Below are 13,125 nucleotides of genomic sequence, written 5' to 3'. Positions count from 1 at the left end.
GTCTTGTTCTGTCATCCAGGCTGGAGTGCAGTGGCACAGTCACAGCTCACTGCAGGCTCGAACTCCTGGGCTCAATTAATCTTCCTGCCTCAGCCTCCCAAGTAGCTGGGACTACAGGCGTATGCCACCACACCCAGCTAATTTTTCTATTTTCAGTAGAGATGGGGTTTTGCCGTGTTGCCCAGGATGGTTTTGAACTCCTGGGCTCAAGCAATCCACCTGCCTCAGTTCCCAAAGTGTTGGGATGACAGGAATGAGCCACCACATCCAGCAGCATTTATCTTCATATATACCCTAGTATATATAACCTACACATTAAGTAGAACATGTATAACACATATATTTAGTATATAAAAGTTAAAAATATAGACCTTGCAAGTAGTATATGCACAACATGTTGTTACTGATGAGCTACAAATTCCAGAAGACTGGGAACCACTGCTCCAACATGTGAGGAGAAGCATCTCGACCTCCCATCTCAGCTGGAGTAGGTAGATACAGGGATAAGCATTTAGTAGCTTCTGACAACACTTTGTTTTTCCTGTAATGCCAATAACTGAGTTGGAAACATTTGGAAGGAAAGAGAAACAGGGAACCCTAGAAACCTCAATTCTAATAGAAGAACATAGTCACATAGTCAGAAATGGTAGCTAAACTTTTATAATTCTTAAAGCAATTGAGGCCCAGACCCGGGGAGCTTTAGAGATTAAAATCAGCACTCAGAAGAAAAAGTAGGCAGTCAGGCACTCACTGGCATATTCAGGAGTTTAAGAGGTTTGTTTCTGCAGTTTATCCCTAACCCCAAAGTGCTGCTCTATTCTCTTTGGGCTTATATTTCCAGGGTTCCAAGCAATAGTGCCTTTTACAGCACTGACTGTTAAGTCATCACAGAGGCAGACTTTTTTTTAAATGGCTAGACAAGGCCACACCATTAGTAACATTTGTAGCTACGCAAAGAAACATAATAAGGGTAATCAAATATCATGCTTTGGGTGGTAAACTGATCTAAACTGGGGATCATAAAGGAATGTTATCCCCCTCCTCCACAAGAATACAATTGAGCAATTGGTTGATTCATTATAAAAGGACTGGCACAAAGGCATAGCCTTTGTTGGACTCCAGGTATAATATAGGAAAGGCAATTCCAGTTCCTAAGAAAGCCATGTGTTTTGTTTTAACTACATAACATGTTCCCATGGCACTCACTTTCCATGGTTAATTGGTCACAATGTGTTCACTTCTCTAACAAGAGCCACAGAGCATTCTATGGTGCATACAAATAAGTTGACTGCTTCACAAAACTGAGCAAGTCTTAATTCTCTACTTAGGTTTAAGAGCTCAGGTCACTGTGAAAAAGAAAACATAACTTTTTAAAAGCTGGCCTCTTTTAAGAAAACTCCAGAGTCTTTAATTCTTTGGCACTGGGGCCTATATAAATTGCCAGCAGTATCAGTATCCAAGTTTCCTCGACATGCATCATTCAAGATCTTCTCAGCTTTACACAGGGTGGGAACTGCTCATTTTCTGCTTTACTAAGAAAAGAACTTAAGGTAAGGCTGCTACAGCTTCTAGGGCTGCGTAGGGTAAAGACAGAGTTTTTTGGCCAGCCTCAGAAACCATTAAAAATGTTCACGAAAGAGCAACTTGCTTATTTGTACACTATTTATAAGAAAATCATCTTTCTGAAAGCTTTCAGGCCTTTCCCAAATTCAATGAAACCGTGAAAAGGTTTTAAGCAAAGTTGTTATCCCCAAGTACATTTTGGTACTTGGAAATGCTGAAGAACAAATATAATGATAAAGAATGTATTTCCATTTAGATATTTTCTTCAGACTGCAGTTGCTTAGACAGAATCTTATTACATTCCTAGTACTGGAGATACCCTCTATTACTATGTCTTATAATCTGTGAAATTTCTCTGGAAAAAAGCGGAGTTTTGCTTATCCACAATTAAACTATAGACTGGAAGAGCTGTTTCCATCAGACTGAAAGCATCAAGTTTCCAAGCAATAATACACACACATTCTAGATGGCACAGAAAGAGTACATTCAGTCACTTCAGCATTCTCCTAACAACTTATATCCATTTTTGAAAGGAAAATCAAGGCCCAACCGAGAATTATGAGTCTAATATTTTTATCCAACCCCGAATAAACCAAAACAGTCCTTTCTTCTCTAACCAGTGGTGCTTATAGAAGAAAGTATTCAAACAGAAAAATGAAGAGAGAATTAAGCATTATATCTTCACACCAAGGTTCCTATTTACATTGATTATGCAAAGCCATCTAGAGTCCCAAAGCAACAATGCATTTAAAAAAGAAATACTATGAGGGTGCTTTTCTCAGTCTAACAATTATATGAAAAAGCAAACTGGAATCCGAGGCTGTCTTATTGCTATTGACAGAGAGAAATTTTTGTATACCTGCTTCTGCTGGTCTTATCACTTGAGATTTGGAAGTCCAGAAAAACAGTTCAGAAGACTTAAAATTCAGTCTTCCTAAGCTGTGTCTATCCTCTGCCAAAGCTGGTGTTTGACCAAAGAAAAGAAGCAATTCCACACAGAAGTGTTCTGCCTATTACTACAGATTTTAATCTTGACGGAACTTACTCTCAGTAGAAAGGCCAACCTGCAACATGGGTGTGGTTTAGAACCATAAAAAAAATCAAGAGACAAAAATGTGGATGTCGTAATCATTTCCATTTGATTATAGCTGGGGAGCTGAAAATATATTGTTGTATTCACCTTACCACTTAGATTTTACCCAAGCAGGTTTTCTTCCTATGGAATGGGAGTACCTATGAGCTTCCATATTCTTTTTATAAATGTTCCTCTGTCACTTTAATTCAAAAATGGCAATGTTAAGCTGGGCACAGTGGTATGTGCTTATAATCCCAGCTACTTGGGAGGCTGAGGCAGGAGAACCACCTGCGTCCAGGAGAACAAGGATGTAGTGTGCTATGATAACTCCTGTGAATAGCCACTGCACTCCAATCTGGGCAATATAGCAAGACCCTATCTCTTAAAAAAGAGAAGAAAATACCAATATTGTTTTCACCATGTAAAAAATCATGAAGAATTAATTCCCAGAAATAATTAGAAAACTGTAAAACCAAAAACAAACAAACAAACCCTAACATCTTACTGAATTTCAATTAGAGTCACTGGACAAATTTCAAGCAAATATCCAAAATTATCTTTGAATAGTAACTGAAAACATGTTATAGTATCATACAGTGTTAAAACCAGAAGATGCCCCAAGGGTTATAGTCCAATACTACCATTTAAGTGAGGCAAGAACAGTTTCACTTACAAAATGTATAATGCATTTTCACTGTCTGGTTAATTATCTCAAGGGAAAGTTTAAAACAGCTTTTATGATGGCTCCATAAAGGTAAAGAATGGATGTTATAAAACTGTTTCATAAAGTGAAAGAAAAAGTTAAGGACTTTTATAAGCCAGTTTTTTTTTTGTTTTTTTTTTGTTTGTTTGTTTAAAGTACATACAGTACTGCACGATCCCTAGAAAATACAAACTAACCTATGGTGACAGCAGAACAAAGGTTGCTTGGAACAGGGTGAAAGGAGGGATGGAAAGCAAAATACACGAGGCGGCTTTGGAGGAAAAGAAGTGTTCTACATCTTGATTGTGGTGGTGATTCGGTGGCTGTATATACCTGTCTAAACACAGCTGGTTGTCCACTTTAAATGGGTACAGTCTAGCATACCTAAATTATACCTCAATGAATGTTAAAAATACACACTCATATTTAAATATTTTAAAGGACATCTGTATTGAAGAAGGCTTATTCTTGCTCTTTATGGCCACAAGCTGGTAGAGTGAGAACCACTGGCAGAAATACCAGGAGACAAATTCTGCACCAATGTAAGGAAATATTCTGTCCACATGGTCCAGAGACAACCTGGACTGGAACAGTGAGGTTCTATACCCAGAACACTGGACCTGTGTGTCCAAAAGCTCAGAGTCAATTTTGGAGGTGCACAGGCTGTTGTCTTTGGGAATCCCTACATGGAAAGTTGGATGAGGTGACATTAATGTTTTTTGCATTGAAAATTACATTATTTCAAGGAGACCACCTGTGGATGGCTGTAGTCCTGCTGCTGTTGCATGGAGTTCTGCTAACCTCTTGACTAAACATGTATTTGCTCTGATTTCCTGTAGGACTTCACTTCACGGGAAAAACCAATTATCTGCCCTATGTGTCCTTTTATAAAAATGGATCCTGTGTGGTTATTTTCTGATTGTTGAAAAGCAATATGCAGAATTAAAAATATTTGGAAAATAATAAAATCTAAATTGTTCTCAAGCACACCATTCAGAAATAACCAAGGCCAAAATGTTATAAATTTTCAATCTTTCTTCTATGTACATGTGTTTGAATATATAATTTTCCAAACAAAATTGGTATTTGCTATATATAGTTTTACTTAATACTAAAGTTTTCAGTTTTTGAAAGTATGCCTTTCATGCTTCGTAACAGTCCATGTTGTGACTATACCATGATTTTTTTAAGCATTCAGGTTGCTAACTAAGGTGGTTTCCTATGTTTTACTTTTAGAAATAATGCTTCAGCAAACATCCTTGAACACAGAGGGTAGATGGGGAATGAGGGACATTACAGCTGTGAATCCAATTGCTCTAAGAGTTTACCCATTCCATTCTGTTACAAGCCATTTCAATTTCCCCTTTGTCAGTAAATGTCACAGTAGACAGTTAAGATGTACAGTATGGAGACTGCCACTTTTGCTGACAATATATTCTTCTTCAATATCCACTATGAGCCTAAACCAAAATTCCCAAAAAAAAATACTGAAAAATTTTCTAATTTGATCTCAATAACAACTATGTAGAAAATGATATAGCGCCAAGTCACTGATCAGGGCCAAGGATATGGCTCAGTTCTTGTTTGTTATTTTATTTTATTTATTTGAGACAGAGTCTCACTCTGTCGCCCAGGCTAGAGTGCAGGGGGACAATCTCGGCTCACTGCAACCTCTGCCCCTCCCAGGTTTAAGCATTCTTCTGCCTCAGCCTCCCGAGTAGCTGTGATTACAGGCGCCCACCACCGTGTTGAGCTAATTTTTGTATTTTTAGTAGAGACAGAGTTTCACCATGTTGGCCAGGCTGGTCTCAAACTCCCGACCTCAAGTGACCTGCCCACCTTGTCCTCCTGAAGTGCTGCGATTACAGGTGTGAGCTACTGCACACGGCCTGTATGGTGCAGCTTTAACAGCCTATGAATATTTTGAACCATCACAAGTACTCAATACTGGAGAATAATAAACTGAGTCAAAGTTGTATATGTAATTCAAATTATTTGATAAAGCAAGAACATTTAGAAAAGAATTTACTATTCCATGTTTAAATGCACCTTCAAGGCAAGAGTCACATTTTAAAAAATCTCTATAAACCCATAAACATTTGCTTAGAGATTTGTTTCTAAGATTGTCATATCATCTGTGAGAATATCTTTCTGTATCTTAAAAATAGTCTACTTCTCAGGCTTGGCACGGTGGCTCACGCCTGTAATCCCAACACTTTGGGAAGCTGAGGTGGATGGATCACCTGAGGTCAGGAGTTTGAGACCAGCCTGGCCAACATGGTGAAACTCCATCTCTACTACAAATACAAAAAAATTAGCTGGGCATGGTGGCAGGCACCTGTAATCCCAGCTACTTGGGAGGCTGAGGCAGAAGAATGACTTGAACCTGGGAGGCGGAGATTGCAGTAAGCCGAGATCATGCCACTGCACTTCAGCCTGGGTGACAGAGCAAAACTCTGCCTCAAAAAAAAAAAAAAAAAAAAAAAAAAAAAAAAAAAAAAAAAAGTCTACTTCTTAAACTTCTGAAGCATCAGAGTAGTGATGACCCCTGAGAATGACAGCAACTAGAAAGCAGTCAGAGAGTTTCTGGGGAGCCAGGAGTAATTCTGGTTTATCAATAGGGTGCTGACTGTGGGAGTAGTCATTTGTGAAAATTCATCAATCTATACACACAATTTTTATGTTTTCTGCATATATACTATACATCACATTTAAAAATAGAAGAAAAAAGTCCACTACCTTGCTCATTATACCTCTGAGTAATCTGACTGAACATGAATTAACATATTTAGTAAAAGATGAATTGGAAACCTCACCTCTAACCATCCCAGTTTTACTTGCTTATATGAAACACTCTTAGCAATGTTCTTTTGTTTAGAATATTCTAAGGATACAATACATACATACATCTTGCAGACTTTTGGTATAAAGATAATATAATCAATTACTTAAATTTAGTACTTCAGTAACTAGTTACTAAGTACTCACTATAGCCAAGATGCTGCAGGGGTTTCTTTAATGCTCAACACATTTATGGAGGAAAACATCATAGAGAAGAACTCAAAAACAGCCTTTAGAAATCTGGCAGATGACATGGATTATTTTTAGCATTTTACTTCTGTTTTTGGGGAAAATGAGTAGATGCCATACTTTTAGCATCTTGGAAAATGTTGTCTAGAATAAGTAGGTGTCAAAACTTGTCATAAATGTGTATCATAGATAAATTGGTAGACAGAGGGCACACCAAGCAGCTGAAAGTGCATGAACAAAGGTGTGGAAGCAGGGGAGCATATGGTAGGCAATGAGTCACAAAAAGCAAATATTCTGGCTGAATGGGTGTGCCTATTTCATATCAGAATTTTTTTTCTGAATCCAAGCTACCAGAGAAGCAGGCTCAATGTGAATTACTTTCCTTTCCTACTCACAGAGACAAATGTTGTGGCAGCTCTGCTTGACTACACAAAAGCCCTGAAACATCCTTTTCAAAACTATTTGTTTTGGAATCTGGCCCTGAAATGTTTTCTATTTAGAAAGATATCCTGTAAGTCACATTTTCTCATGTACATCAACATGAATGCTTGGAGCCCTGCTGGTAGTGATAACCACCGCTATCTTATTTGTCAACAAAGGCAGACAATGCATCTGTGGCAGGCAGGATAATACCCCGTCCCCCAAAGATGCCTGCATCCTAATCCCAGAACCTATGAATATGGTACCTTACATGGGAAAACAGATTTTGCAGATGTTCATTAAGGGTATGGGCCTTGAGATGAGGCAGATTGTCTTAGATTATTTGGGCAGGCCCAACCTAATCACATGAGTCTTTAAAAGCAGAGAACTAAAGTGTAAGAGGGGCTTGACCCACTGTCACTGGCTATGAAGACAAAGGAAAGGAACCATGGGCCAAGGGATGCAGGTGGCCTCTACAAGCTGGGGATGGCCTTCCCTTTACATCCGGGAAGAAAACGGAGATCTCAGGCCTACCACCAAAAGAAACTAAATTCTGCCAGCAACCCAATGAGCCATGAAAACGATTCTCCCCTAGAACCTCCAGAAAGGAATGCAGTCCTGCTGTGTTGACTTTAGCCTGGTGAGACCTGCGTCAAACTTCCGACCTATAGAACTGTAAGATAATAAATTTGTACTGTTTAAGTTGCTAAACTTGTGGAAGTTTGTTATGGGAGCAATAGAAAGCTAATACAGGCTCGGATAGTTTTATTCAGAATGGGATGTTCTTATCACCTTGGCCTTGGATTATCCACGAGAGAACAGCTATCATTTGGGAGATGCAGCAGGGCGGGGGTAGGCAGAGTTTGTTTGAGGAGAGAGATCAATGTCAATTTTACAGTTCTCCTTAAATACATTTTCCCTCCAATAACAAATACGTATTAGATGTTAGTCAAATATTTAGTGTAGGAGCTTAAAAAGAAAAACACTACAAAAATAAAAATACTCTAGATTCTGCCAATGATGATGAGCAGGAATACCTCTGTCTTAACCCTTCCTGAGAGACTGGGCCCCACAGATTACTGAAATAGACATGAAATGATGCCTAGCAATTAGGTGCAGTAATTGTCTTTTCTTTTTTGAGACAGAGTCTAGCTCTGTTGCCCAGGCTGGAGTGCAGTGGTGCGATCTTGGCTCACTGCAATCTCTGCCTCCTGGGTTTAAGCAATTCTCCTGCCTCAGCTTCCTGAGGAGCTGGGATTACAGGCGCATGCCACCAAGCCCGGCTAATTTTTGTATTTTTAGTAGAGATGGGGTTTCACCATATTGAATACGCTTGTCTTGAACTCCTGACCTCAAGTGATCCACCTGCCTCAGCCTCCCTAAGTGCTAGGATTACAGGACTGAACCACTGCACCTGGCCAGGTGTAGCAGGTTTTCATTAGTCATAAAATCAACATGTGGACTTTATTCTAAATGCAGATTCCTGGGTCTCAACCCAACGAGTCTCATTTCAGAAGTTTTAGGATGGGGCCTAGGAATCTGAATGAGATCTAAAATAAGTATTTCTGAACTTTTTCCTCGAACAAATGGTTAATATTGCTGAAGCACTCCCCATTTCTCCCACCAACTACCTGAGACCTCTGCTATGCTGATCAAGGCCCCAAGTGCAAATCTTGTCAGGAGTTAGCCCATCTAGCAGACCAGATGATTAAGGACATAGCTTTGATATGAGAAGACTTGGATTTGAGTCGGCTCCTGTTTCTCAAGCACAGATGGGGTGCTTTGGGGAAGTCAGTTACATTCTCTGTGCCTCAGTTTCCTCATCTGTATAAAAGGAATGAAATACCTACCTGCCCACAGAGTTATGACAGATTAAGCACAGTTCTTGGAACATGGTAACCATTCAGTTACTATGATGATCACTACCACCATAATTCCATTTTCATATGAAATCAGAGGCAGCTTGAATTCTTTAGCATTTTTCATTCCTGGAGTATCTGGAAAGACTAACATTTAATGGAAACAAGCTTCCATTCTGGACTGCAAGGAATTGAGCATGTTTACAAGAGATTGGCATCCATGTCTAGTTAAGGCTACATGTACCCAAGGGGGCATAATTTTATTCCAAACCTCTAAAAACGTTGGCTAAAGCAAAAAAAAAAAAAAAAAAAAAAAAAAAAACAACTTCCTAATCACAACATTTTGGAAATGTATCCATTTTTTAACCTTAAAATATGAAATGCCAATTATATGGATTATTGTGACAAGAGCTTGCCATCACAGGCTATTTTAGTGGCTAACTGGGATAGGGTCCATTGTGATTTGAAGACTGTTGAAACTGCAATTAAATGACCTACTCAAGGTTACAAAGCAATTTAAATAATCTCAACTCCAGGTGAATATGAAGGACATAAATAATTGTGTCACTGGCCAGGTGCGGTGGCTCATGCCTGTAATCCTAGCACTTTGGGAGGCCTGGGCTTACAATCACCTGAGGTCAAGGTTTCAAGAACAGCCTGGCCAACATGGTGAAACCCCATCTCTACTAAAATACAAAAATTAGCCGGGCATGATGGTAGGTGCCTGTAATCCCAGTTACTTGGGAGGCTGAGACAGGAGAATCGCTTGAACCCGGGAGACGGTAGTTTCAGTGAGCTGAGATCGCGCCACTGCACTCCAGTCTGGGTGGCTGAGCGAGACTCCATCAAAAATAATAATAATACAATTATAATAATTGTGTCACTAAACAGTACACACAATTCAACATGAAAATTAATAGATACAAAAAGTAAATAGCACTGCAGTCCATGCTGACATGATCACAGTCAAATGGCCTGCTGTTGGGGTCACAACTAGAAAAACAAATCAGAGACTAAAATTTTTTTATTATACTTGAAGTTCTAGGGTACATGTGCACAACGTGCAGGTTTGTTACATATGTATACATGTGCCATGTTGGTGTGCTGCACCCATTAACTCGTCATTTACATTAGGTATATCTCCTAATGCTACCCCTCCCCCCTCGCCCATCCCCACAATAGGCCCCGGTGTGTGATGTTCCCTTCCCTGTGTCCAAGTGATCTCATCGTTCAATTCCCACCTATGAGTGAGAACATGCGGTGTTTGGTTTTCTGTTCTTGCGATAGAGACTAAAAATTTAATTAATGATATAGAAAAGTTAGTGATTAGTTGTAAAGGAAGAAATATAATACCTATTATTTTCTATATCATTTAGTGTTCTTTCTCTTCCTGCTAGTGTGTCTTCCTCCACCATTGTTTTTTCTCTACCTTATCCTTTATAGAAAAGGTAGAAAACATTAATAAGAAAAGGGGCATCTGAAGAAAGTCTTCATGTTTGCTCTTGCTATTTTTTCTCAAACTATCATCTTCCAGACTACAGGGCAGGATTATCTGTTGGGGGAAACCCTTATCTTTATGTTTCCATGAGGACCTATTGTCAAAGCAGCACTTCTGGCCTCTTTGCACTTCTCTCTCTCTCCTCCATAAAATGGGAACTGATTTACCTCACTGGAGAGACAGTAAGTGTCTTGGGCCCACTGAACCTCATTCCTCTACTGCAATAGTTCTCAGACTTTAAATGCAATAGAATCACCAAAAGGGCTTGTTAAAACGTAGACTCCAGGGTCCATCCTCCAGAATCTTTGATTCAGTTTGTCTGGAATGGAGACCAAAAGTCTGCATGTCTAGTCAGCTTCAAGGGAATGCTAATGCTGCTTGTCTGGGGGCCACACTTTTAAAACCACTGCTATACTCAATGGAGCTAAAGTGGTTTTTACTGAGCGGGGTGGGGTAAAGTGCTAAACATCACTGTCCTTACATGGTTTGCCCCTTCCCTCTTTAGCACCTGCTTGTCCTCAGGACACAAGCTCTCCTCTTCCTTCACATGGTAAAACACCCAAAGGCAATTGTTCACTAGGTTTCCTGGGGATGTGGTGAGTAGACGTTAAGCTTCTGGGAAGAACAATATTAGGAAGGACATTTGGCCACAGACCCAGGCTGCAATCCTGGTCTCGCTCCACCAAGAATAAAGTTGACATTTCAAACTCCATTTGAGAGACCTGTATCTATTTCTCAGTTGGTTCAAAAAATAAAAGGAAGAAGAGTCTGAATTATCAGGCCCTCAAGAGTATCCATCATGATCATGATTGTGGGATGATCGGGAAGATAACTAGGAATTCCAAAGTCTGTGACCTCACTCTGGAAGCACAGTGACCCTGCCTTGTCTCAGCCATAATGCTGAAGCCAGATGATATCATCTGTATACAATGAATAATGTTCTTGCTCCTGTGGAACATGCTTTTACCACCAAAGTAATGTAAATGGAGAGAAGATATAGGATCTTCAAGAAATTCAGCCTACATCACTTCTCTGGGTCAATCATCAACAACTAACTTGTCCAGACCACGTTGGCTGCCTCAACAGCTTCCTTCCCACCCACAACTAAACCTAGACCTGGGGCTATTCTTCAGTGCCTTGGGCACCTCTTAACTACTCCCACTCTACCCTCATTTTCCATCCTTGGGTCTGGAAGCTCTGTTTCTGTTCTGTGTTCTCCCACCCTACCCACATCCTGCAGATGGATGCTTCTCTGTCTGTTCAATTTTCTGTTCAATTTTCAAATGACACCCTGCCTTGAAACCCGTAGTTTCACCAGGCTTGCCTTACCACTGCCCAGCCTCACCCAGCTCTTGAAGTCCCCAACAGTATTCAACACTTCCAACCCCTCTTTCTCCAGGAAGGAAATCTAGAGAGCAAAAGAGTTTCCTTAAGCAGAATTAAAACACACCTTCCTCCACAAAACAGAAAAAGAAAGTAGCAGGTGGAGCCCAGGCCAGGTCTCACACTCTATAGCCGCCATACTCCTGGGGCACCCATCACAGGCTCTTATAACTCCTCCTTCACCAAACTAAGAGCCTCTCCTGGCTGCCAAAAGGACAAAATGGCACCCATGGGCCAAACACTGCCTGGACACATGTCCTCTGTGGCTCATTGAGTGTTGGATTTTTTTTTTTTTTAATTTTGGAGCAAAAATATAAAAATTCGGAGATTAGCATAAAGTTCAGATTTCTATTTTTTCATTTAAAATCGGAATGTCCGGCAATACTGCACCCACATTCCTATATGGTAACACTGGGCTAAGCCAGGGCTGCTGTGCCCTCTAGATAACATGTGAACCTTGAAGTCTGGCACAGGCCTTGTGATTCCCTGCCATCCTCATTCTTTCACTGCCTTCTTCCACAGAGCATACCTGAACGACTACCCCCTTCTACACACCCTTTCTACCCTTGGTAGTTAAGTGTAAACTCTACTGCCTGCCGCTGCTAATTTCCTGAGCTATCCCTGTGTTGAAATTATATGGTATGGTGCTGTTGAGAGAAAGAATATATGTATTCTTTTTCCTCCTCAGCTGGTGGTTGCTTCCATTCTCAGTCATGAAGCTGTAATTGTAAGGATCATGAACAAATGGCAAAACCCAAAGTGGCCTGACTCACAGAGGGTGAGGAGAGAGATGGTCAAGGGACTCAAAATAAAAAGGCAATCCTCTTTTTAACATTTCTAGTTCCTTAAAAGATCTGGACTAATGAAGCAAAAAGTAGCCATATCCTGTATTGTTACAGGACAGAAATTCCATAATCAGAAGGTACCAAATATAGAATTTTATGGTGCACCTAATTTTTAATTATACATAAAGAAAATAAAAGTACGTTGTTTTTGGAAAGACCCTGTCACCTGCTAGTCCTCTTCATTTAGCAATAAGCTCTACTACAGAGTAGCTCAGAGGAGAATTTTTATGGAACAGGAAACAATCACAGTGCAATAAAAGTGTACAAAGATCTTTTCCTGTCTTGAATCACCTGTTATTTGCATGTACAATGAACTGGTTGAAGATACTACTATGCCATCCTATGACCTCAGTGTTACAGCAAGAGATACGCCCCAGGGTGGCACAAGTGTGGGTATCTTTTGAATTCCTGGTCTTTGCTCACAAGATTAGATTAGTGAGTCAGCGTCAAGGTAAATAATATTTTCTTTTCAAAATCCTTCCTTCTCCTTCATACCTCTTTCCTTCTAAGACCAGAACTTACCTTTTTTCTTTTCTAAGTTGAAAACTTTTTTTTTCTTTTGAGACAGAGTCTTGCTCTATCACCCAGGCTGTAGTACAACGGCATGATCTCAGTTCACTGCAACCTCCGCCTCCCAGGTTCAAGTTTTCCTGCCTCAGCCTCCTGAGTAGCTGGGGTGACAGGCTTTAGCCACCACATCTGCTAATTTTTGTATTTTTTGTAGAGACAGGGTTCCACCACATTGGCCA

General features: G+C 40.1%; 1 protein-coding gene across 9 annotated transcripts in view; it reads right to left on the bottom strand.

Moving 5' to 3' along the window:
• Positions 1-13,125, bottom strand: part of LOC105469999 (plastin 1) — a 128,735-nt gene that overhangs the window by 81,226 nt on the left and 34,384 nt on the right. Inside the window, exon 1 of one of the 9 annotated variants that reach the window (XM_011721686.3) lies at positions 2,423-2,569. The exons of the other annotated variants lie outside the window; for them this stretch is intronic. The gene's annotated coding sequence lies outside the window, so the exon portion shown is untranslated. Of the gene's footprint in view, positions 1-2,422; positions 2,570-13,125 lie in introns of those variants that run through there. 9 annotated transcript variants of the gene reach the window in all.

This window comes from Macaca nemestrina, chromosome 2, assembly GCF_043159975.1.
Source record: "Macaca nemestrina isolate mMacNem1 chromosome 2, mMacNem.hap1, whole genome shotgun sequence".
Taxonomy (NCBI): Eukaryota; Metazoa; Chordata; class Mammalia; order Primates; family Cercopithecidae; genus Macaca; species Macaca nemestrina.
Note: the sequence above shows the minus strand (reverse complement) of the source record. Positions and strands in the feature narration are given on the sequence as shown.